At 40.1% G+C, this 27,326-nt stretch overlaps 1 long non-coding RNA gene across 5 annotated transcripts in view; it reads right to left on the bottom strand.

Annotated features, from left to right (window-relative positions):
- LOC126262673 (uncharacterized) overlaps positions 1-27,326 on the bottom strand; it is a 172,755-nt gene that overhangs the window by 11,598 nt on the left and 133,831 nt on the right. For 4 of the 5 annotated variants that reach the window (XR_007546750.1, XR_007546752.1, XR_007546751.1 and 1 more), the window contains one exon: positions 16,779-16,972. This is a non-coding gene — a long non-coding RNA (uncharacterized LOC126262673). Of the gene's footprint in view, positions 1-16,778; positions 16,973-18,106; positions 18,308-27,326 lie in introns of all 5 variants that reach the window. The other variant, XR_007546753.1, reaches the window with a different exon arrangement.

Below are 27,326 nucleotides of genomic sequence, written 5' to 3'. Positions count from 1 at the left end.
CTAGATAAAGTCTCAGGTACAAAGGTCAACATAATTCTGTGTGGGGACATTAACATCAACACTAACATCATAAATGAATTCAGCAGCACCTTCATAAACATACTTCAAAGTTTTGGCATGTCACTATTGGCCAATAGTGCAACAAGGGTTACCACAATGACTTCATTAGTAATTCACCATGTGGCCACAAATATGGACTGGGAAAAATGTGATGTAGCTGTAAGAGATATCGGAATATCGGATCATTTCTGTCAAGTAACAACAGTGAAGTCAGGCATAGAATCATTCCCTGAACTATGAGCCTAAAAAGACATCTATCAGAAATCAAAATAAAAGATTTTTCAAAAGAACTTTAAAAACAAAGCCAGCATGAAGTGTATAAGCAAACCAATGTGAATGTGAAATTCTCTAAATTCTCCATATTGCTTAAATTGAACTTTGAAAAAGGCATTTCCAACATCTGTATTAACATCCCACAAAAACAGATGGATAACATCAGGCATTAGGAAGACCTCCCAAACACTTAAACACCTCAGTTCCATGAAAAAGTTTCGCAATGATTCAGAATTCGTAAATTTCTATCATAGATACAAAAAGATCTATAAGAAGGTGCTTATTGCTGCAAAAAAGTCATTTAATGACAAAATAATATATAATGCAGAGAAAAAAGTCAAAGCATTCTGGGATGTTTTAAAAAAGGAAATGGGGAGAGGCAAACAAACATAGTATAAAATACTGCTAAGGGAGGGGAATACAGTAATAAATGATCCACAGCACTTAGCAAACTATGTAAGCGAGCATTTTTCAAGTATTGTAGAGACGTTACAGCAAAAAGTCTCCCAAACAAATATAAAACCTGTAAATAATGTTGCACTAAATACAATGACATTACTTTCAACCATAGATAATGAAGTCAGTAAAACAATTTAAAAACTAAAATATAAATAGTCAATAGGCTTAGCTGAAGTACCAATGTGTGTACTGAAACAAAGCATAGATATTATACAAGGCCCCTTAACAAACATAATAAATAAATCCTTCACATCAGGGACATTTCCAGAGCATTTAAAACAGGCAAGAGTTGTACCTTTGCTTAAGAAAGGAAATTCAGGAGACATAGGGGATTACTGTCTCACTTTCCTGCTGTCAGTATTCTCAAAAGTAATACAAGCAATTATGAAAGACAGATTAATGAATTACCTGAATAAATACAATCACTTAAGCGAATCACATTTTGATTTCTGAAGTGGCAAAAATATGGAGTCAGCCATAGTAGAATTCACAAAAGTTGTACTTGATGCTCTTGATAAAGATGAGTATGTCACAGGCATATTTTTGGATCTTTCTAAGGTGTTGGATACAGTCGACCACAAGATTCTATTAAATAAATTAGAAACATTGGGAATAAGAGGGGTAGCTAACGACTGGTTTCGATCATACCTAACATATAGGGTACAAAGACTAGGGATATCTCTTACTTCAAATAGATCTGAATATTGATTCTCAGATGAAGTGGTGTGAACACACAAAGGTACTTGCAAACAGAATGTCACCAACATATTATGCCCTTTGAATCCTATCATCAGTGTGTAACATGCAGTGTCTTTTAGTTACATATTATTCATATGCACTCAATTCTTAGCTATGGAATTCTTTTTAGGGGAAAAATGCACAAAACATGAGCACAATTTCAAACTCCAGAAAAGAGCCATAAGAATAAAAACCAAAAATACTAGTGAAGTTCATTGTAAAGATCTGTTCAGAACACTGGGGATTTTAACTGCTCCATGTGAATAGATTTACCAGTCAGTTATACACATCAAAAATAACATTGGTAATTACACAAACAGCTCTGTCTATGACCATGTAACAAGAGATAGACTCAACTTACATTTACCAAGAAAAACTAAACATAAAACTCAAAACAGTGTTTTCTACCAAGGAATTAAACTGTACAATAAATTACCAAAAGAGATTAAACAAATTGCAAAAATACACTTATTTAAAAAGGCAGCTAAAAAGTACCTGTTATGCAATACATTTTATACATTGAAGTGTCATTTAGCTAAAACAGAGTAGGGGTTTGTTAAAAAATGTTATACAAATAAATAATAATAATAACAATGATTATACAATATCCCACATTTCACATAACACCTTCACTTTAAGTTTTCTATTTCTTTTTTTCCTTTTAAGAAATACTTACACCGAAGTTACGCATAGCACAATACTAACACCTCTTCCTCTTCCTGAGCTCAATACCTCACTCATTGCGGAGGGATACTGACTCAGTTTTTCAGGATATCAAATGGGAAGTTGTGGTACAGAAAATGGCCCAGAGATCAAGTGTGTGTGTGTGTGTGTGTGTGTGTGTGTGTGTGTGTGTGTGTGTGTGTGTGTGTGTGTGTGTACTCGTATGTGTACTGATTGAAGTGCTATCAAACAATGTGTGTATAGTGCGTGTAGTGACTGATAGTGAGATATGTGTGACCAATGTGGCATTACGTTATTTAATAAGTTATTTGTAAAAGAAATGTTTTGTACCAGGAGCAAATGTAATGGTTGTCTCTAACTAGAAGTCTGTAAATATATATGTGAATGCATTAGCTTATTTTAAATCGATCTAAATTTGTAAATACTTTGACATGTTCTCTATCCCTGTAAAAAGAGATCTATAGATGAACTAAGTTACTACTACTACTACTACTACTACTGCTACTACTTCACATTATAGCACTTCTGATCCCTCAGATTGTTCCCAGAAAATGTATGTATTTTATTTTGAATATCTAAATATGATTTAATATTATGTTTAAATATTACTAGTGTCTTTCATACATTGTGTAATATATCACAATAATAGTTATTACACATCTAATAATGATTGTACAGTAGGATAAAATACAAGGTAAACTAGATTGTAATGTTGACATGCATATAATTACCAGTTTCTCAAAAGTAAAAGCAGTTATTTGCCTTTCTTTTTGCAAAAAGTAGTTGCCTGTTTAGATACAGATGTTGGAAAAATTGTGAGCGTATCCTCGAGTAGCTGACTGAATGGGAGTGTAGGATGTTTGTAGACTGAGTCATGTAACTAGGGTAGCAGTGGGGTACTACTGGTTTTGTAGTTGCTCTGTAAATGAGTAGTAAATAAATCTTTGCATTAAACTCAGCTCAAGATAGTCATATAACTTCAACTAATGCACTACTTCCAATGTCATTCTCACACTTATAGATGGTGCAGCATCTGGTAGGTCTTCATTAGTGAATTGACAGTGGCTATTTATACACAAAAGAAATCTCATGTGTCAATGCTATTTAATTACTTTAATACAGCAATATACAACTGTATTCACTGTAGGACCACAATCAAGCAACTTCTCATAGCCAGTACTTACTCACAAGAACTTTCAGGAACCGTGATACTGCAACTGACTTGTCTGGCTACACCACATTTATTCTTTTAAACTGTGCATGCTAACATTTAGTTGTACTTGACCTCTCAAGAACGACACTAAAGTGATATTATTTGTCACTGCACTTGGTTACTCACAATAAAGTCTTAAAAATATTCTGGGAAGATCGTGTTCAAAGTGAAGAGGTAAATAAGTGAAGAAATAAGGAAAAATTAATCTGTCATAAGCCATAATCAGAAATATTTTTGAAATACGTGGTAAGTTCCTGTGGTACCAAACTGGTGTCATCAGTCCCTAGGCTTACACATGACTTAATCTAACTAAGATCAACACACACACTAATGCCTGAGGGAGGACTCTACTCTCTGATGGGGGTAGCTGTGTGAACTGTGGCAAGGCGCCCTAGACCACACGGCTACCACATTTGGCCATAATCAGAAGAAAGGACTTTATACTGAGAGTACATGACAAAATTCCCACAAAGAAGTAGTTTATGATTGTAAGAAACTTTAGTGAGAGGGTGCTGTTTGTGTACATTAGAATATCTGGAACATGTTCTTAATTAGTGTGTACCACAGTTGATAAATTAGTGAAGACACATACACAAATTACTGCTGTGGGATGATAAGACAATTCTTCATCAGTAGTTAACGTAGTTATGTAACATTGATAAAGTTGAAAAACATTACTTACAATTTCAAAGTATCAGCCTATGATTTCAGATGAGTGTAAAATGCAATTGCATTTATCTGAAACCTTTTTGAACCAGTAATCTAATAGCACTGTGGTCAACACTCTTCTCAAAACATCATTTCAGCCAGTATACAGAATACAATGTTCTGTTTTCTTCATGCTATTATAAGCAAAATTTCATATCCATGTGAAATTATATCATTAATCATACTGAACATTACATATCACCTTAAATTGCATTTTCTAGATATGACATTAATTTAGTCATTTTGCAATGTTTGAATTTTGAAATATATAGAAGAGGAATTAATTAAAGTGGGGTGTAGATGGTTGTCAGGAATGCATTAAAACTGAAAACTGAGAAAGTATTTTGATGGAAGAGGAACATAGGTGAATGATAATACATGGCAAACAAAAGAATAATTTAAGGATATGACCACAAACTCAGGTAGAGTTGTAGCAGCTTCACATTGTTCATAATAATATAGCGCTGCTGGTTTATAGTCGTATAAAGTTTTAAAATATGTGAGAATTTTTTGCTAGTTAGATGTTTCAGGCTATTGAAAACTGAATGCTATTAATTCGAAAACAAATGTTTATGTTCTGAAACCAGTTATGTTGTAGCATATAAGACAATTTCGGCAGATTTTTAGAGAGCAGATTTCTTGTATACCCACCAACAATAATAAACAAAGAAATTAGTTTTCAAATATTTTATTTGAAGGCACCAATATCGTCAAATCCTCATGAAAAATTTTGAGACACAATACAGGTCAATAAATAATCAAATACAGTCCCACCTTAAAATGATACTGACGAACCTAATACACATCTAGGACAACTAAAGAAAAATTATGTGGTATTAAATGTTTTTTATAGTAGTACATTCGCAGAATTACATGAGAAGATCAATATGGCTGTTCCTATAGCATTGGTCCAAAATGAAACAAGCTCCAAGATTCAGATTAAAGATGATGTTATGAATATCTGAAAGTAGAGACCATCTACTGAAGATGGGGTTAGTGAAATATTTTCCTATTTAAAATGATACTTGGTGTGGAAGATGAAGAGAAAAGTTATACAAAGCAAGAGACAAACAAATTCATGTGACAAGGGATAACAGCATAAAATGCGAGAGATTATTTGAAATAAATAGAGGACAAAACTACTGTTCTTTAAAGTAACAGCTACAGAGAAATACTGGATACATCTGGAAAAGGTGCTGCAAGTACAAAAAAGCAAAAATAAAGAATATTTCAATAGAACATATCATCACTTAAGGAGAAGGAGAGAATTTCTACCAATCGATTATAACACCATGATACAATACCCCCCATTTAACAGAGTTACTGAGAAAACTCTTCATGATTACTAAAAGAGATACAATGAATTTATATTAAGAAAAATAACTGACAACAATAAACATAAATAAAACCAAAATGGGAAAACGTTGTCCTGATATAGCATAATACCAGTTATAAAATTATGTAACAAAATAGTTAGTGATACAGAGAAAATTGTGGCAGCATGTAAGTATCTTATAAAATGTTTGCATGGTTAGACAGACGAAAATACACAGCTAATTAATAGAATGATATTAAGGAAGAAATTGTGAGCTGTAAAAAGCCACTGGAAGTAGCATGAAAGGAGAGCTCCTTTGTAATGGTGCAACATAAGTAAAAATTCTTCAAAGAAAAAAAAAATACAAAAGGGAAAAATTAATTTTGGAGTATCAGTGGCTGAATAAAGATTTCTCAAAAATTAAAGAATACTGCAATAGTTCTTCACAAGAAAGGGAATAGAAATAAGATAGAAAACTTTACACTCATCAACTTAATTTTCATAGTATGCAATATGTTCACTACTTTTATCCATACCCAACAGAAGAATGTTGTTAAGCCACACAAAGAAATACACTATGTTTTGAGTAATACACAATGTAATAATTTCCCAATTCTAGACAAAATGAGACAAAGTGACAATGAGTATGGAATATGATTATGCCTTGGATTTACAGATTTTGCGAAATCCTGTGCATCTCTTGCAATAACATCTGAACAATCAGCCCTAGACAACCAATATCAAACCTTTGTCTACATAATGATGAAAGTATAGAATTACACTTCAGCTTTCATTGTATCTTGCAGGATGGTGCAATGATCAGAAGTGAAATAGAAATGTGGCAGTATGATCCTAGATCAGCCTAAATGTGTTATGCTGCCCTTGAGGAGTTTTTCAGATTATTAAATGGTAAAATAAATAAGAATATTTCTTAATAAAATATATCTGAATCTCTTTGATTTATGTGATGGTGTTGTACTAATTATTTATACAGCATCTAAACTTCAAGAATTGGTGGCTGAACAGCCTGTAGCAGTAGTAAACAGAACAGTAGAAACAAGATTTATTGTCATATGTCGTTAGTTGAGGTGACCAAAAATGTCAATCAAACATCTATAAAGAGGTGACCCATAGATAATTTTTTTTTACAAAATATAGACTTAATAATTGAGATATTAATGGGTTTGAGGTGCTGTGCTTTTTTCTGCAGGACTGAATTATATACACCACTGGCCATTAAAATTGCTACAAGAAGAAATGCAGATGATAAACAGGTATTCATTGGACAAATATATTATATTAGAACTGACATGTGATTACATTTTCATGCAATTTGGGTGCATAGATCATGAGAAATCAGCACCCAGACCAACTACATCTGGCCGTAATAACAGCTTTGATACGCCTGGGCATTGAGTCAAACAGAGCTTGGATGGTGTGTACAGGTACAGCTGACCATGCAGCTTCAACATGATACCACAGTTCATCAAGAGTAGTGACTGGCGTATTGTGACGAGCCAGTTTCTCGGCCACCATTGACCAGAAGTTTTCAAGCGGTGAGAGATCTGGAGAATGTGCTGGCCAGGGCAGCAGTCGAACACTTTCTGTATCCAGAAAGGCCCGTACAAGACCTGCAACATTCAGCCGTGCATTATCCTGCTGAAATGTAGGGTTTCGCAGGTATCGAATGAAGGGCAAAGCTACGGGTCGTAACGTTCAAAGTGCCGTCAATGCGAACAAGAGATGACCGAGACTTGTAACCAATGGCACCCCATACCATCACGCCGGGTGATACGCCAGTATGGCGATGACAAATACTCGCTTCCAATGTGCGTTCACCGCGATGTCGCCAAACACGGATCGACCATGATGATGCTGTAAACAGAACCTGGATTCATCCGGAAAAATTACGTTTTGCCATTCGTGCACCTAGGTTCGTCGTTGAGTACACCATCGCAGGCGCTCCTGTCTGTGAAACAGCGTCAAGGGAACAGCAGCCAAGGTCTCCGAGCTGATAGTCCATGCTGCTGCAAACGTCGTCGAACTGTTAGTGCAGATGGTTGTTGTCTTGCAATCGTCCCCAGCTGTTCACTCAAGGATCGAGACATGGGTGCACGATCTGCTACAGGCATGCGGATAAGATGCCTGTCATCTCGACTGCTAGTGATACGAGGTCGTTGGGATCCAGCACGGAGTTCCGTATTACCCTCCTGAACCCACCGATTCCATATTCTGCTAACAGTCATTGGATCTCGACCAACGCGAGCAGCAATGTCACGATAGGATAAACCGCAATCGCGGTAGGCTACAATCCAACCTTTATCAATTCGGAAACGTGATGTTACGTATTTCTCCTCCTTACACGAGGCATCACAACAACGTTTCACCAGGCAACGCCGGTCAACAGCTGTTTTTGTATGAGAAATTGGTTGGAAACTTTCCTCATGTCAGCACGTTGTATTTGTCGCCACCGGCGCCAACCTTGTGTGAATGCTCTGAAAAGCTAATCATTTGCATATCACAGCATCTTCTTCCTGTCGGTTAAATTTTGCGTCTGCAGCACGTCATTTTCGTGGTGTAGTAGTCGTAATGGCCAGTAGCGTACAATAAGAGTAACGTTAGAAACAAATAGTCTTGAATTCCGTTACAATCAGAATGGTGAATGAGTAGAGATAATACTCAGTAGCATCGTGCTATGTCGATGCATTTTTCTCACTGCATTCTTCCACACTAAGGTTGAAATGACTCTGGAAGTTCACTGAATCTTGGGCGAAGCTTTGAGGGGTACCACAAGCAATGAAGTGAATTTAGAATCCTTTGCTAGTGCGTGTGATTAGCGGCCCCTATCAAAGACAGCGACCTTGCCCAGTGGCACGCTAGCGAAAGATTTAAATGTGCCATCTACCACTTAGCTTTGAGTGGCGCGCGGCATTCTGGATGCAGTTGACATGACACACTGTTGCAAAACCCTCGTCCAAACTGCGCCCAGTCAGTGTATGGTGACGTTGCACGCGTCGGTCAGGGGAGGGTCTGTACCATGGTGCTGCAGATGAGATTGGCTAAGGCACAATGGAAGATGGCGCAAACCTAACTGCATCCCGCCAGTGGTTCTTGTGAACCACCAGGAATATCTGCCGATAGAACCAGAAATAGGACGCCCATCCAATAGCATCCTTGGGTGCAACATTGGTGCTCTCGAGGACGCAGAAGACTGTACAGCAGGTGCAGGTTTGACGTCTGTGACAGTCACTGCGGCGAAAGGCGCTGCAACGGCGGCTCCATAGGCGGGCAGTCCACGACCTCCATGAGAGATTCGTCCGAAGACCCATGGGCATGGACGCCAGGCACTGACGAGGCCTGCTCGGGATCGACAGGCTTGGTTGCAGATAGATGGTCTGAAAAGTGAAAAACTGTGCCAGGGTCTCTTTTATCACGGAATCCTAGGCGCTTTTGGTTTCGTCGATTGGTGTCCGATGCGCCATGAATGGTTTATGGAGAATGGCAAGACGTCTGAGTGATGAACCCAATCACTGTTGGGATGCTTCATACAAGCACAATAGAAAACTTATGCAGAACTTTAATTGGAAAGTTAGGTCGCAACCGCAGTGGCAGGGGTGACAGATATGCAACAGAATGCGGTGGCGATTAGCATGTAAGAGTTCTGTCGGCGAAGCGTCATCAACAGGCCTAATGCGACAAGTGCTGAGAAACAACAACGAAACATTTTCCCTCAAGTACAAAGCATGATGTTTACACATCCGAGCCTTGGAAATCCTAACAAACCGTACGGCTTCACCGATGCGTTGAGAAAGGTAGCGTATGGATCTCTTATATTCAACTTCGTTGGCTAAATTCTTGAAAAACCGACGAATAATAGTGTGGAACATAATGTTTTTGTAGCAACATTCAAAGGTAAAGACAGAAGCGAGTGCTTTTTAGTAGTATCGCTAGTAGCCCAATGCTTGAAAATGATAAAAGTATGTTTGCTTTGTGCATAGTTTACAATAAGTCTTCTTGTGGAAAGAAGCAGCAGATCAATATAACTTAGCGAACGACCGTCTGATCAAAGTTAATTGGAAAATTCGTGGTGCGACTCTGTGTGGTTATCATTGCATGTGTGTCCGCCCCCGGTATCTGAGTGGTCAGCGTGACAGACTGTCAATCCTAAGCACCCGGGTTCGATTCCGGCTGGGTCGGAGATTTTCTCTGCTCAGGGGCTGGGTGTTGTGTTGTCCTAATCATCATCATTTCATCCCCATCGACGCGCAAGTCGCCGAAGTGGCGTCAAATCGAAAGACTTGCACCAGGCGAGCGGTCTACCCAACGGGAGGCCCTCGTCACACGACATTTCATTGCATGTGTGAAGCGAGAAGTCGTCTCTTTATTTATCAAACCCGAACCACGAACAATGCTGTGACGCAAGCCACTTAATTGTAACGAATCCCCAACGCCCTCTATGTAATAATTTCAACATATCTTGTTAAAAAGATATAGGAATCTGAGATCGCGTTCTTTCGTAAAGAGAACGCAGTAAAGTTACACGATTTTGAAGAGAACTGCTGCTGCGTTGTCCGTGTTGTTTGCAAAATACTGGATCTGAAATTGATTTCGGACTTTGAGATCAATCTATGAGAATATAGTACTTCAGTTATCTTAGTGCCTGATCTTCACAGCAGCCTACGGGACCTGCCGAGAATCAGTAGGAAAAGGTTGTAGAGCTTGCAAATCAGAATGATCACTTTGAAGATAAGAAACTTCTGACGAATCGAAATCCGGATCATTTCCGATGGATAAGTGAGGCAGATTGTCGGCGTTGCCGTACTGCAACGAAGGGCGATAAAGAATTCCATGTTGATATGAAAATGTTGAAATGTGTGTGAAATCTTATGGGACTTAACTGCTAAAGTCATCCGTCCCTAAGCTTACACATTACTTAACCTAATTTATCCTAAGGACAAACACACACGCCCATGCCCAAGGGAGGACTCGAACCTCCGCCGGGACCAGCCGCACAGTCCATGACTACAGCGCGTTAGACCGCTCGGCTAATCCCGCGCGGCTGCATTTTGATAAATGGAAAGAATTAGTGACCAACGTTGCAGCTTTTGTGCTGTACGAACAGCCAAATTTTTCGCCAGTTGAAGAACAGCAGGCAGTGGCTTATGATTACGGTCACAAGAAAAAAGTTTCCTACTATGCAGTTACGCGTTTCCAGTTGACTATAGTTGAGTTGAGCCTTGTATAGCGACTTAGACGGGAATGATACACTGTGTTGCGCGTAGCCAACTTTATGGGAGAATGATGCCTCAATTTCATGCGATAATGCGTCACATGCATGCGCTACTAAATTTTTCGGATCAAAATGCGTAAGATATGGATGACTAAGCAACGCAAATTTCAATTTCTGGAAAGATTGTACGTATTCTCCAGGCGAATTGAAAGGAAAAGTTTTGCACCAGAAGCGTTACAAAGTAATGGCTATTTGCTCTGCGTAAGGAATTGGTCTGTTATAGTATGTCAGTATTCCAAGAGCAGCTGGGAGCTCTCGCACATTTATATGAGAAAATAATCTCCATACGGCCTCTAAATGCTTAGTCAAGGGGCTAGTGACAGTGACATGTACCAAATATTCAGTTTCAGTATTGAAAAATGAACGTTTCTATAAATTACAATTGAGTCCGGCATCAGTTAAAACATGGAAAAGAGATTCAGTATATGATATCCGGTGTTTATGTCATGTAAATAATCTGAACAAGACGGAACATTCGACGGCAGATGTTCAGGAAAATGTTGAAATATCGTGGGAGCAGAGTTGCTACTGAGGGACAGCACTGGTATTGATACAAGTTGACGTGCATATTAACCACCATACATTTTAGTTTCCTCGTTCAGGAGAAGATGAAGATAAGACTCGCCTAAACCAATTTTTGAAAAGAATCGTCTACGTGCTAGGCAATCCGTAAGCTCATCGACAACTGGAAGCGGGAAGGCGTGAGTCAGCATTTGAGCTCTTTAAAGTTGACACCAGACCTCTTCTTCCTATTCGCCATTCTTGGGATCTAGAGGTGCGGTGACCATTGATTTGAAGAAATGGGCGAATGATGAATACTGACATGGGAAAGTTAACTATCAAATTCGTACATCTGTCTTTAATATCTAAACAAAATAAATGAAAAGCACCATGTCAAAATCTCTGAGATTAGAACGTGAAAGGCAGTGAAACAATTTTCCTATATATTCTGCTAGTACAGTGCACGTTCCAGGCAGATACATGTTTTCGCCGTTGTAGGTCATGAAGTGCGGGAGTAATTTTTTTGTAATCTGGAGTGTCTGAATTGCTCATAAGTATTTTTACTGATCACTGTGACTGAAGCGCTGTTACCTACCTAAAATGCTTCAGACTGACTCCAAATCTCCAAAGGGATGAAAAGATGAAGGGTTTGTCCTCTAAAACGTCTTCTGAGTTGAAGAAGACTGTGTTTGTCCGAATTATTACTCACGAAGCGTTTAGCTGTACATCTGTCAGAGAAGAGCTGGTTAGAATGAGGCGAGTTCTGTAGTGAACATTTTGCTGTATAATTCAGTGGCTTTCGTCTCCGGTTCCTGTGTGGATTGTCAGGAAAACGGGGTACTGATTCAGAATGAAAGATCATATTTATTTCCACTTCCCCAAGTGGAGATCTGTAAGGAATAGAACTTACTTTACGTTTGTTGTGCATGCTCACTGATTTATGACAGTGTCGGGATTCCACACGGCGATGAATGCAGCGTTTTTGGCCATGCGTTAAATCACATTCCACATACGATTTTGGAAGTTTCAACTAGCCTAGTCAGCTGCTGAGTGCCTCGTGCTGTGTTCATACTGCGGCCAGTAGAAGCGCGCCATGTGAAACTGGAGCAGAAGCTAGCTACCCACGGTCAGCATTGCGACACCAGGCACCATTAATTCCACAGCGTTCGACCGGTGGGGCAGCCCCGACAGTGTAAATATCGCAATAGACTCAAATGTCGGACGTCGCCCGACACGAACTTCAGTTCGCTATAACTCGTATGCCGGGGCTCGCCCCGCCGTATGTCTTGTACTGAAGTGTTCTGATAAGAAACGACAAGCGGCATAACTACTAGGAAACGCGTTTTTCCAACGCATACCGCTGTTGTTTTGATTTCACGTTTCTAGTTCACTCCGAAAACGGTGTTCGCCAAAATAACAACAAAAATTACAAATTTACGTGTTAATCGTAAAGCAATTGTTACCTGAGTGATGACAGCAGTAACAAAACCGCGACAGTAGTCAGTTGCCTAATTATGATGAATCTGGATGCTACTTCCAACCAGAAATCCGATTTGAGCCACAAGGGATACAGAGTGGCATTTCTGAAAGCTGTGGTTGGATATGTATGTAACGCAAATAGAACAAAGAGGGGAAGACTATCCTCTTTCGATGACGAGGAGAGACTATCCAATGAAACAATTAACAGTAAGAATTCTGAGTACATCAAAAAAGTACCATAACTTGAGAAACATGGGGCCTACAGAGTATGTATAACTTGTTTTGTTGTTAGGTTTATATTTAGCACTTGCATAATTCCATTAAATGTAACAGAGTACGTTTTCAGTGCCAATATTACGAGGGCATTCGAACCACACGGTGAACGAAAATTGAGAGGAAAGGATTAAAGCCAGTTTCACCAAAGTCTTGCACTTCCTGGTCTTTGATTACTTTAAGCACCTCATTGAGACCAAGGTTGTGATGTAATAGAATCTCAGTCTTTTTCTGTTATCAGTACTGGTTTGAATAATGTCATCGCGAAACATTTCGTCTTGAAGTGAGGTCCCACAACAGCAGCAAAATACTGTTCCTACTCATTCCGTTGAGTTCAGTGACCTATTCCTCAAAAGACTGGTCATTAAGACAAAGCATTCGAAGAAATCAGAAACGAGTAGCAGGTACATGAATTTGAACTTCAAAGAAGTCGTTCAGTATCCGAGCAGTTTTTTCGAGGGGTTAGGTTTGGCGCTTCAACTTAGAGAACATCTCCCTGTTTTGAGTCATCAGTCTATCAGTCTTCTGACTGGTTTGGTGTTGCCCGCCACGAATTCCTCTCGTCTGCCAAACTCTTCCTCTTAGCATAGAACTTTCAACCGACGCTACTCTTTCTTGGGTGTATTCCAATGTTTGTCTTCTGGATGGCTCAAATGGCTTTGAGCACTATGCGACTTAACTTCTGAGGTCATCAGTCGCCTAGAACTTAGAACTAATTAAACCTAACTAACCTAAGGACATCACACACAGCCATGCCCGATGCAGGATTCGAACCAGCGACCGTAGCGGTCACGCAGCCCAGATTGAAGCGCCTAGAACCGCACGGCCACACCGGCCGGCATTCTACCATCATATATCTTCTTCGTGTGAGTCTGTTCCATCTATTCCTTTCCTCTCCGATTCTGTGGAGAATGTCCTCGTTCTTTACCTTATCAGTCCACACAATTTTCAACGTTCTTTTATAACACTACATCTCAAATGCTTCGATCCTGTTCTTTTCTGGTTTTCCCACAATCCATGTTTCATTACCATACAACGCTGTGCTCCTAATGTAGATTCTCAGAAATTTCTTCCTCAAAGTAAGGCCTACGTTTGAAACTAGTAGACTTCTTTCCATCGGAAATGCCCTTATTGCCTTTGGTAGTCTTCTCTTTATTTCCTCCTTGCTCTGACCGTCATTGGTTACTTTGCTGCCTAGGTAGTATAATTCCTTGATTTAATCTGCTTCGCAGTCACCAATCTTGATTTTAACTTTGTCACTGTTCTTGTGTCTTCTGCTTCTCATTACTTTCGCATTTTTTTCAATTTATTCTCAGTTCTTATTCTATACTCACTAGACACTTCATTTCGTTCGGCAGATCCTGTAATTCTTCTTTAGTTTCACTGAGGATAAAAAAGTCATCCACAAATCTTATCATTGATAATCTTTCACCTGGAATTTTAAATCCACCCTTGAAGCTTTCTTTTATTTCCGCCATTGCTTCTTCGATGTATAGATTGAACTTCAGGGGCAAAAGACTGCATTTTTGTCTCAAACACTTTTTAGTTCGAGCACTTCGTTCCTTTTCTCCGACTCTACTCTCTTTGTAACTTATCCCTATTTTTCTCAGAATTTCGGACGTCTTGCACCATTTTACAATGTCGAACGTTTCTTCCAGGTTGACAAATCCTATGATCGTGTCTTGATTTTTCTTCACTCTTGCTTTCATTATCGACCGCAACGTCAGAACTGCCTCTCTGGTGCCTTTACCTTCCCCAAAGCAAAACTGATCGTCATGCAACAGATCTTCAGTTTTCTGTTCTACTCTTCCGTGTATTATTATTGTCAGTAACTTGGAAGTATGAATTGCGTGAATTATGTTTTTCCGGAAGTCACATGGTATATCACCAGACTTGCAAATTCTACACACCGACGTGAACAGCTGCTTTGTTTCCACTTCCCTCAACGATTCTAGAAATTTTGACGGAATTTTGTCAATCCCTTCTGCCTTTCTCGATCTGAACTATTCCAAAGCTCTTTTAAATTGTGATGCTAGCAGTGGATCCCCTATTACTTCTATGTCGACCATTGTTTCTTCTCCGGTCACGCCGTCAGACATGTCTTCCCCATCATAAAGGCCTTCAGTGAACTCTTTCCAACTATGTGCTCCCTCTTCTGCATTTAACTGTGGAATTACAACTGCATTCTTAATGTTACCACCCTTGCTTTCCTATATGCCGAGTCGGCAATCAATTCTTTTTCGATTTCTTCACATGTTTTCTGCAGCCATTTCGCTTCAGCCTCCCAGCACTTCCTGTTTCTTTCATTGCTAAGTAACTTGTATGTCTGTATTCCTGAATTACCCTCAACATTTCTGTACTTCCTTTCTTCATCGATCAAATCGAGTATTTCTTGTGTTACGCAGGGTTTCTTGACAGTAACGTTCTTTATATCTATGTTTCCCTTTGCAGTTTCTATGACTGCTGTTTTTAGTGTTATCCATTCCTCTTCAAATGACCTACTGAGCTATTCCATATGGCAGTGTCAATAGCCTCAGAGAAATTCAAGTGTTTCTCCTCATTCCTTAGTAGTTCTGTGTCGCACTTTTTTGGGCATTGATTTTTCCTGCCTACTCTCTTAAAGTTAAGCCACTCTTCATCACTACTAAATTGCGATCTGAGTCTGTATCAGCTGCTGGGCACGCTTCACAACCAAGTATCTGATTTCGGTATCTGTGCCTGGCCACGATGTAATTTAACTTAAATCCTCGCGTGTCTCCCGTCCTTTTTCACGTATATCTCCTCTTGTTGTGATTCTTGAGCAGAGTTTTCGCTGCTAGCAGCTGAACTTTATTGCTGAACTAAATTTTTTTCCCTCTCTCATTCCTAGTACAAAGCCCATATTCTCCTGTGACCCTTTCTTCTTGTCCATCCCCTACAACCGCATTCTCATCTCATATCACTATCGGATTTTCATCCTAATTTACATACTGAAATCTCTTTATTTTCCGACTGCGACGTCGGCATGTACACCTGAACTACCGTTACCGGTGTTGGTTTGCTGTCAATTCTGATGAGAACAACGCTGTCATTGAACTGTTGGCAGAAACTCAATCTCTGTCCTACCGTACTACTCATAACGAATCGCACTTCTGTAATACCATCGTCTCCTGTTGCTGATATTACCCTATATTCATCTGACCAGAAATACTTGTCGTCTCTCCATTTCACTTTCTTGACTACCATACAATATTTAGACTGAGTCTTACCATTTTCCTTTGTAGTTCTTCTAGCTTCCCTACCACTTTCAAGCTTCTGACATTCCACACCTCGGCTCGTAGGATGTTATTCTTTCGTTGGTTACACAATGGGGGCTATTCCGGAATCTTTTGCCAATGCAGAGATCATCATGACACTTTTCCAAACATGTCCTTTGGATACACATTTTGTGTCTATAATGTAGTAGGTTTCATTGCCTTCTGCACGGTCATCCCGTTTATCGATGCTGATACTTCCCCTTTAGGTGCCTTTTCCCACAGGGCAAGAGAGTGCACTGAACCTCTTTCCTCTCCTCCGCCATCTTCAACAAGGCCGTTGGCTGAATAGAGGTGTCTTCTCGTGACGCAAGTCTTCGGCCGCTGTTGCTGATGATTTTTATGCAAGATTTAAGCGGTGCGGGGTTCACAAAAGGAACCGAGGACGTTTTAGTTAGTCATCAAAGACGCTATCCCTAGACCACATCTCCCTATACAACCTAAAAATACACATTTCCATCCATGAGAATAGGAAGATGCATCGTCATTTACCTGATGTATGCTTGGAAATGCTACTTGACTTGCAGGCAGTACTCTGTCCATTCCTCTTGTGCATTGAAGAAGAAAAAGGGAGAAAATAGTTTCTGGCCACTGGCATTCTCAGCTCCAGTCGTAGCTGTTTGCTAGTGTTGTTGTGCTTCCATCACGCTGCCAAAAGGAGTGAGCAAAAAAGTCAATTGTTGGCTCTGAAAGAGAATAAATGCAGTGAGTGACTGCTCTGCAGAAGTTGCCATTGAGTACATAAATTAAGAATGCTGTAAAATACACTAACGGAAAAAATCACAACACCAAGAAGGAGTTGTGCGACATAAAAGAGAAATTATAGGGTTCTATCTACATCTCAAAGATGATTTCTGTTCAAATTTCACGCCAGTTGCATAAGAGTGGCGCTAGTAGCAGATGGAAGATCCAAATCAGGTTCGCAGTGAACACACACTGTAATGTTTGTGAGCTTCTGTTTCCTTTGAGGACAGATGTGGTGAGTTGAAGTTTGTGGAGATTGCCTTTAAGGTGACAAAGACGGCATTATCAACATCTCTCTGAGTTTAATCGAGATCGCGTAATAGGACTACGAGAAGCTAGATGTTCTTTCTGCGATATTGTGAAGGTCTTGACAGGAATGTAGCCACTGTACGTGATTACTGGCAGCGATGGTCAAGAATTTTCGTTCGGAAGATCACCGGGCTCTGGACGGTCACGTGGCACTACCGGGAGGGAACATAATTGTATTCGGTGTATGGAACTGGAGGGTCGCACTGCATTTGCGGCAGCAATATGAGCAGCAATTGACACCACAGGACACAACAAACGGTCAGAAATTGGTTATTTCAAGAATAGCTCCGAGCTAGACGCCCTGCAGCATGCTTTCCATTGACCCCAAACCACCGCCATTTCCCATTTCAGTGGTGTCAAGCGTGAAATCAGTGGAGTTAAGGTTGGTTGGTTGGTTTGGGGGATTAAAGGGACCAGACTGCGACGGTCCTCGGTCCCTGGGAGTTAAGGCTACAGGTCTGCTGTGTTCTCTGATGAAAGCTGGTTCCGTCTCGGTGCCACATTCGTTAGTTAGAAGAAGACTAGTTCAGGATCTGCAGTGAACCTGTCTGCACGCTAGACACATTGGACCTACACCTGGTGTTATGGTTTGGATGCGATTTCATATGGCCACAGGAGCACTCTCTTGGTTATCCCACGCACTTGAGTGCAAAGTTGAAAGTAAACCTGGTGATTAGAACTATGGTGCTGCTATTCATGAACAGCTTTGCATGTCGTTTTTATCAAACAGTATTGCACTCGATGTTTACCAACAGATTAACGCTCACCCACATTCCACTGTTGTAATGCACCATTCTGTACAGAGTGTCGACATGTCACCGTGGCCAGATCTGTCTCCAATCGAGAACATGTGGAACATCATCGGACGGTAACTCCAGCGTCATTCACAACCCGGGTTAACTGCTCCTGTACTGAGCAATCAAGTGCCACACGCATGGAACTCCATCCCACAAACAGACATCTGGAACCTGTACAACACAAATGAAACACGTTTGCATACTTTCATTCAAGATCCTGGCGGTTTCGCCACTTGTTGAGGTACCAACATTTCACATATCTAATGGCTTAATTCGCGCTTACCTTAACCTGTGATCTTGCAATTTTAATCACCTAAGTATGGTACCTAGACAAATGTATTCCAGAAATTTTATTTCTCTACATTAATTATATGTTGGTGATGCGATTTTTTTGTCGTCAGTGTCTCAACCACACAAATATTATATGAAAAGACTTAGGAATTTCTGATAACTGCCACGCTTAAACGCCAGTGGATATCTGTTGCGTCTGTAGTTGAGGTGGTTAATAAATACAATCAGATGTCTACAGAAAGTAATAGGTAACTCATTGTCAAGTTTATTTACAATATTTACACTTAAAAGTAGTGATGTACATAACGTGGAGTTGCAGTAGGTACCTGTGTGGTGCTGAGTTATATAAAATGAGAGTAATGTTTCTGATAGAATTAAGTCGTCTAGAATGGCGATCAGTCCTGACAGTCATTGCTTAGTTATAATCCTCAGCAGCATCAGGCTGCATCAATGTAATCTGCTCGCTGCAGTCTGCCCTACTACCGTTGGTCTTATTCTCAATGTTTAGAGAATATGGGGCACAGCTCTAAGTGTAGCTACTTGAAATGACGTGCCGGCCGATCGTAGCTGCAGACAAGGAGGTCACGTGACTTTAGCGTCCTATGGTGGAGCGTACGCATGACGCCACCCCCGTCCCCCCTTCGGAAAGAGAGAGCAATGGAAGAAGATTGAGCCTGCCAGGCAGCGCTTGCCGAAGATTTCAACGTATCCTCCGCTGCGTACCTGCGAACAGTGCGCGGGGAGCTGGATGTGGTCGAAGAAGATGCTGTCGCTGCTGCATAACCGTTACTGATTGTGTTAAATGAGTTTCCAAACATATCATTTCGGTATTTCTAAAATTGGAAGTTTACAGTTAGTGTGCTTTAACAGGTACACATCCACTTTAAAGTGACCAAAAAAAACTGATGGTTCGCCACCGATAAGCTGAGACACCCGTATTGGGCATTACTCAGAGTGACATGAAAACAGCCATGTACATTATGAAAACGTTACGAAAATCAAATGGCGGTTGGTAGGACATTCTGGATTCAACAAGGTGAAACAATACCGAGACGTGATCTTCTGTTTAGTGGTTAGACGATAATATGAAAATATGGGAGTTATATAAAAGGACACCGCTGAAAACTGTTCCCCTCAAATTTGAGAGAGCTATGGATTTATCCAGCAACGAGTTTCAAATCGTTCTCCGTGAAAATGTTGAGTATGATTTAGCAGTATAGTCCTAAGATTACCTACAGAGTAACAATCTTTCAGAATTATAGCCATGTGTCCCAGCTGTAGTTTCTTCGTCCAAGATGTCAGTAATTATTTCTTCCAATTCATCAGTTCTTCAATCTAGACTGTCTTTCTGAAAGTAGTCGCATGTATGGAAATAACGAGATCATTTCCTTTTTGTTATGGAATTGTTCGGCATTTTGAGTTTTGTGGACTTATTAGGCCTTGAGGCACATTGTATTTTATTTCATATGGCTGTTACATTGGGTGTTTCAACGAACCTGTACAAGATGGCCACCGTTTGAAGTAAAAAACTAATTACTCTGCAGAAATAAGTTACTGTAATAGAGAAAAGTGCTTATTGATTGTGTTATTCGTTGTGTGTATTGTAAGCCATTAATGCAACATACCCCAGGTTCGGGTACTTTATTTTGTGCAAAATGTAAATACAAGAGACGCTCAGATTAAGCTGGCTCACAGTCATAAATGCTTTTACACTCTAGAAACATTTTATTGTCCACGTTATTATCATCAATGTCCAATAAAAGAAATGAGCAGTTTTTATCTTTATTTGCAAAACATTCCTAATTGTTATCCACATCTGTTTTCTCCCAAGTCACCAGATGGCCTGTAGTGGAGGCTACTCCCTGTATCACTACAATTTCCCCCTTCACTGTTTCTTTCCCGAACGCAGCGAAGGAAGAACGACCGTCGATGTACATCCCATTTTATTATTTTATTTTAGTTATGTACTTTGTTTAATCATCAGTCTTCTGACTCGTTTGGTGCGTCCCGCGACGAATTCATCTCTTCTGTCAGCCTTTTCATGTCTGAGAAGCACTTACGCCTCAAGAATGTGCTGCATGTATTAAAAACTCTGTCTTTCTCCACAGATTTTACCTTCTACCGTACTGTTCCCTCTAGTACCACGTCTTAACAAATGTCCTATGTTCGTGTCCTTTCATCTTGTCAGTGTTTTCGGTATGTTGCTTTCTTCGCCGATTGTATGGGAAACCTCTTAATTTCTCATCTTATCAGGTGACCTAATCTTCAACACTCTTGTGTAGCACAATATCACAAATGCTTCGATTCTCTTTTGTTCCGGTCTTCCTACTGTCCATGATTAACCATCACAAAGTCTGTGCTCCAAACATGAATCCTCAGAAATTTCTACCGTAATTTAAGGCCTATGTTTGATACCAGTATTCCTCTCTTAGCCAGGGACGAGCACTTCGCCAATGCTAGTCTTCTACTTATGTCCTCCTTACTTCGTGCATCATTCGTTATTTTGCTTCGTAGTAGAATACCTTAAGTTTGTCAACGTTATTTTGCTTCCTAGCAGAATACCTCAAGTTTGTCACCTTCCAGATCACCATTTCTGATTATAAACTTCTCCTTATAATAATTTATCTTATTTCCCATTACTTTTGTCATTCTCTGCTTTACTCTGAATCCATGTTCTGTGCTCATTACACTCTTCATTCCATGAAACATATCCCGTAATTCTTTTTCACTTTCACTGAGGATAGCAATGTCATAAACGACTCTACTCACTGATATTCTTTCACGCTGAATTTTTGTCTCCCTCTTGAATCTGTCGTTTATTTCCGTCATTGATTTTTCGATGCATATACTGAACAGTAGGGACGAAAGACAGCGTCTAAATCTTATATATTTTTAATCCGAGAATTTCGGTTTTGGGCTTCAAACCTTATTGTTTCCTCTTAATTCTTGTACACATTGTGTATCACCTGTCTTTCTGAAAAAGTTTATTCCTATTTTTTGCACCTTTACACATTGTCGGACGCTTTATCTACTTCGACAAACCCATGAGCGTAATTTGATTCTTCTTCAGTCTTTTTCCATAGTGAATCACGAAATCAGAGCAATCCCTCTAGTGTCTTAACATTTCCTAAAGCCAAACTGATATTGGTGGGACAGATCCCCAGTTTTCTACTCAGTACTTCTGCGTATTATTCTTGTCAGGAACTTGTACCCATGAGATTTTATGCCGATAGTGCAATTGTTTTCGCTCCTATCTGCCATTCCTGTCTTCTTAATTGTGTGGGTGACATTTTTCCATAAGTCTGATCATACGTCGCCAGTGTCACACAATCTACACACCAAGTGGAATTACCGTTTGGTCGATATTCCCCCAATGATTTTAAAAACTCCTATGGAATGTTATCTATACCCTCCGTTTTATTTGATTTCAAGCTTTCCAGAGCTCTTATAATACTGGACACCCTATATCTTTCTTATGGACTCCTTTCAACTTCTATCAAACCATCAAATAGGTCCTCCCGCTCGTAGAGGCTTTCAAGTACTCTTGCCACCTATCCTCTCGTCTGCATTTAACAGTGGAATTCACAATGCAGTCTTAATAATAAAATCCTTGCTTTTAATTTCGCCGCAGGCTGTTTTGTGTTTTCTCTGTGCTGAGTCATTCCTCCCGACGATCAATTTTTTTCGATTTCTTCACATTTTCCCAACAGTTTCACCTTCGCTGACCAGCACTTCCCACTTGAACCATTACTAAGTGATTTATTTAGCTGTATTCCTGTCTTTCTTTCCCTGAATATTTTGGTACTTCCTCCTTTGGTCGATCAATTGAGGTACTTACTCTGTAAATGAAAGTTTCTTCGGAGTTATCTTCCTTGTATCTATGTTTGACTTTCCAACACCTGCGACTGCCCTTTTTGAAGATTGATGGTCCTTTTCATTTGCACTGCCCGCTGTGAAATTCCTTATCGCAACATCCATAACCTTAGCGAATTCAAACGCATCTTATTACACATCAGTATTTCATTATCCCACTTCCGTACGATTCTCTTATACTTAGGTCCAATCTTCATCATTACTAAATTATAATCTGAGACTATATTTGCTCCTGGGTACCGCCTACAACACAATATCTGATTTCGGAATATATATCCATGGTGTAAGGAAACTGGAATCTTCCAATGTCTCAGGATCTTTCCGAAGTGTACCACCTCCTCTTGTGATTCTTAAAACAGACTATTTGCTATTACCGTATGAAATTCATTGCCAACTCATTTAGTCTTTCTAGTCTCTCAATACTACTGCCTACATCATATTCTCTCGTGACCCTTGTTGTGTTGTATCCCCTACAACTGTGTTCCTATCCCTCATAATTATTAGACTTTCATCTCCCTTTACATACGAATTACCCGTTCATTATCCACATACTCTTTTTCTATCCGTTCATCCTATCCCTGCGATGTCGGCATGTGTTAATGAACTACCGATGGCGGCGTTAGTTTGCACTCGAATCTCATGAAAACAACCCTGACAATGATCTTTTCATATTGGCTCAATCTCAACCTATTGGCTTCTTCGTAACGTAACCTACTCCCGTCATATCGTTTTCTGCATCTGTTGGTATTACCCTCCACTCATCTGACGAGAGGCCCTTTTCTTATTTCGTTTCACTGTGTTGTTGTTGTTGTCTTCAGTCCAGAGACTGGTTTGATGCAGCTCACCATGCTACTATATCCTGTGCAAGCTTCTTCATCTCCCAGTACCTACTGTAACCTACATCCTTCTGAATCTGTTTTGTGTATTCATCTCTTGGTCTCCCTCTACGATTCTTACCCTCCACGCTGCCCTCCAATACTAAATTGGTGATCCCTTGATGCCTCAGAATATGCCCTAACAACCGATCCCTTCTTCTAGTCAAGTTGTGCCACAAATTTATCTTCTCTCCAATTCTATTCAGTACCTCCTCATTACTTATGTGATATACCAATATAATCTTCAGCATTCTTCTGTAGCACCACATTTCGAAAGCTGCTATTCTATTCTTGTCCAAACTATTTATCGTCCATGTTTCACTTCTATACATAGCTACACTCCATACAAATACTTTCAGAAACGACTTCCTGACCCTTTAAGCTATGCTCGATGTTAACAAATTTCTCTTCTTCAGAAACGCTTTCCTTGCCATTGCCAGTCTACAATTTATATCATCTCTACTTCGACCATCATCAGTTATTTTGCTCTCAAATAGCAAAACCCATTTACTTCTTTAAGCGTCTCATTTCCTAATCTAATTCCCGCAGCATCACCCGATTTAATTCAACTACATTCCATTACCCTCGTTTTGCTTTTGTTCATGTTCATCTTATATCCTCCTTTCAAGACACTGTCCATTCTGTTCAGTTGCTCTCCCAGGTCCTTTGTTGTCTCTGACAGAATTACATTGTCATCGGCGAACCTAAAAAGTTTTTATTTCTTCTCCATGGATTTTAATTCCTACTCCGAATTTTTCTTTTGTTTCCTTTACTGCTTGCTCAATAAACAGATTGAATAACATCGGGGATAGGCTAAAATCTTGTCTCACTCCCTTCCCAACCACTGCTTCCCTTTCATGCCCCTCCACTCTTATAACTGCCATCTGGATTCTGTACAAATTGTAAATAGTTTTTCGCTCCCTGTATTTTACCCCTGCCACCTTCAGAATTTGAAAGAGAGTACTCCTGTCAACAGTAAAAAACTTTCTCTATGTCTACAAATGCTAGAAACGTAGTTTTGCCTTTCCTTAATCTATTTTCTAAGATAAGTCGTAGGGTCAGTATTGCCTCACGTGTTCTAACACTTTTACGGAATCTGAACTGATCTTCCCCGAGTTCGGCTTCTACCAGCTTATCCATTCGTCTGTAAAGAATGTGTTTTAGTATTTTGCAGCCGTGACTTATTAAACTGATAGTTCGGTAATTTTCACATCTGTCAACATCTGCTTTCTTTGGATTGGAATTATTATATTCTTCTGGAAGTCTCATACATCTTGCTTACTAGATGGTAGAGTTTTGTTAGGCCTGGCTCTCCCAAGTCTGTTATTAGTTCTAATGGAATGTTGTCTACTCCTGGGTCCTTGTTTTGATTTAGGTCTTTCAGTGCTTTGTCAAACTCTTTACGCAGTATCATTTCTCCTGTTTCATCTTCATCTACATTCTCTTCCTTTTCTATAATATTGTCCTCAAGAACATCGCCCTTGTATAAAACCTCTACATACTTCTTCCACCTTTCTGCTTTCCCTTCTTTGCTTAGAACTGGGTTTTCATCTGAGCTGTTGATATTCATGAAAGTGGTTCTCTTTTCTCCAAAGGTCTCTTTGATTTTCCTGTGGGCAGTATCTATCTTACCTCTAGTGATATGCGCCTCTACATCCTTACATTTGTCCTCTAGCCATCCATACTTAGCCATTTTGCACTTCCTGTTGATCTCATTTTTGAGAAATTTGTATTCCTTTTTGCCTGCTTCATTTACTGCATTTTTGTATTTTCTCCTTTCATCAGTTAAACTGAATATCTCTTCTGTTACCCAAGGACTTCTATTAGCCCTCGTCTTTTTACCTACTTGATCCTCTGCTGCCTTCACTATTTCATCTCTCAAAGCTAGCCATTCTTCTTCTACTGTATTTCATTCCGCCATTCTTGTCAATCGTTCCCTAATGCTCTCCATGGAATTCTCTACAACCTCTGGTTCTTTCAGTTTATCCAGGTCCCATCCCCTTAAATTGCCACCTTTTTGCAGTTTCTTCAGTTTTACTCTACAGTTCATAACCAATAGATCGTGGTCAGAGTCCACATCTGCCTCTGGAAATGTTTTACAATTTAAAACCTGGTTTCTGAATCTCTCTCTTACCATTATATAATCTGTCTGAGACCTTACAGTATCTCCAGTCTTCTTTCACGTATACAACCTTCTTTCATGATTCGTGAACCAAGTGTTAGCTAATTAAGTTATGCTCTGTGCAAAATTCTACCAGGCGGCTTCCTCTTTCATTCCATATTCACCTACTACGTTTCCTTCTCTTCCTTTTCCTACTGTTGAATTCCAGTCACCCATGACTGCTAAATTTTCGTCTCCTTTCACAATCTGAATAATTTCTTTTATCTCATCATACATTTCATCAATCTCTTCATCATCTGCGGAGCTAGTTGGCATATAAACTTGTACTTCCATGGTACGCGTGGTCTTCGAATCTATCTTGGCCACTTATATATAGGGTGAAGTGAAATGTTGGTTAATAATTCATATATGTGAAGTCCGGGCCTAAAGCTCCAATAGACAAGGATCCACAAATAAACCGTTGTCGAGATACAAAACATTTTCTGTAGCTGTTTATCAGTGTCTAGGAACACATGGCATCTCTAACCTTAAAGTAGGTTGTTCCATAAAAACACGGGAGAATTGCCGGATATCAGTAGCTTCCTGCCACGATATTTCGGCGCAGAGTCTTCTGGCCATCTTCAGGTGAATGCCACTGTAGTAGTACTAGCGAGTACGCGCTGAGCTCCGCTATTTAAAGCCTTCTGAGGTGACATTGCGCATGCGCTGCTCAGCGCGCGCGTTCATAACGGCTCCGTGCGCTGCGCCTCGCGCCCTCCACTGTGAAAGCCTGGCGTATCGGTGTCAGGTCGATTCCCATCTTTATGCAGTTAACTACGTCGACTACGAAGTTTCTCTATAACAGGATTCCAAGCAGAGTTCAGCTGATAACCGCTATCTCGATTGATGAGAGTCTCGTTGTCAGACAATCTTATTTCCACAGATTCATTGATAATCGAGCTCCAAAAGTTTGATGTATGGGCCAAAATTTTTGTGTCGTTGTAATTCATGGAATGGTCTGTGGAAATACAATGTTCGGCGATTGCGGACTTGGTGGGTTGGAGAAGGCGAGTATGCCGTTGGTGTTCCACAATGCGATCCTGCACAGTTCGTGTTGTTTGCCACGGCAGTTCTCCCGTGTTTTTATGGAACAATCAGTACGCCGGGAAAGCTTTAAACATCACTTAAAGTAGGTGTTCGAAATATTGTCCATGCGTCTGAATGCAATATTCAACTCGTCTCTGAAATGAATTGAGAATCCTCTCAGCCAGTCCTGGAGAAATCTTTAAATGCTGGTAGGCTGCTTCAATCCACAAGCGTAATTTCTCGAGAGAGTTGACCTCGGTAGCGTAGACCACGACGCCATGGTGCAGGCCCTCCTCTACCTATCCAATGCTGACCATATGTCCGAGTTAGAAGCCGGTACTTGAACAACGCCATCAATGAACCACATGTGCAGCTGCTATTTCAATGGAACATCGTCATGTACGTCTGGAAGTAAAGTTCGCAGAAACTGCATGTACTGTTGTCCGGTTAGTGTCTGTGGTAGGAAGTGTGGTCCAACTATGCCGTCTCCGAGCAGTGCTGCCTAGACATTTAATAACGCTGTTGATGTCCTGTTACGTGTGTCGCATTAGGAGTGACATCGGCGGAAATTTGACAGTTATGGTAGTTAAAAATACCGTCACTGATAAATCCAGACTCATCCGTGAGGAGAATGCTTCTTACAAACACTGTTGTCGCACCCATTGTCCTAAATTCTCTCTCGGAGGGAAGTCAGAATTTTTGAGGGCTTGCAGTCGTTTGAGATGAAATGGATCGAGTACTTACTGATGTTAAAATCCGCCACACACTTTTATGACTGAGAACACGCTCTTGTGTAGCAAAACCTCATTGTTGAAGAACTTGGACGTTCGTGTACAATACGTAACACCCTTTCCTAAACATCGGGTGTTAAGTATCTGGGTCGATCTTCCTGTACATGGTGCGCGAAATTCCCGGATACTCTAATGCGCTCATGTAACCAGCTAAATTTACGCCTGTCGGGCTG

This window comes from Schistocerca nitens, chromosome 6 (assembly GCF_023898315.1).
Source record: "Schistocerca nitens isolate TAMUIC-IGC-003100 chromosome 6, iqSchNite1.1, whole genome shotgun sequence".
Classification (NCBI taxonomy): domain Eukaryota; kingdom Metazoa; phylum Arthropoda; class Insecta; order Orthoptera; family Acrididae; genus Schistocerca; species Schistocerca nitens.
This window is presented reverse-complemented; position numbering and strand designations above follow the sequence as displayed.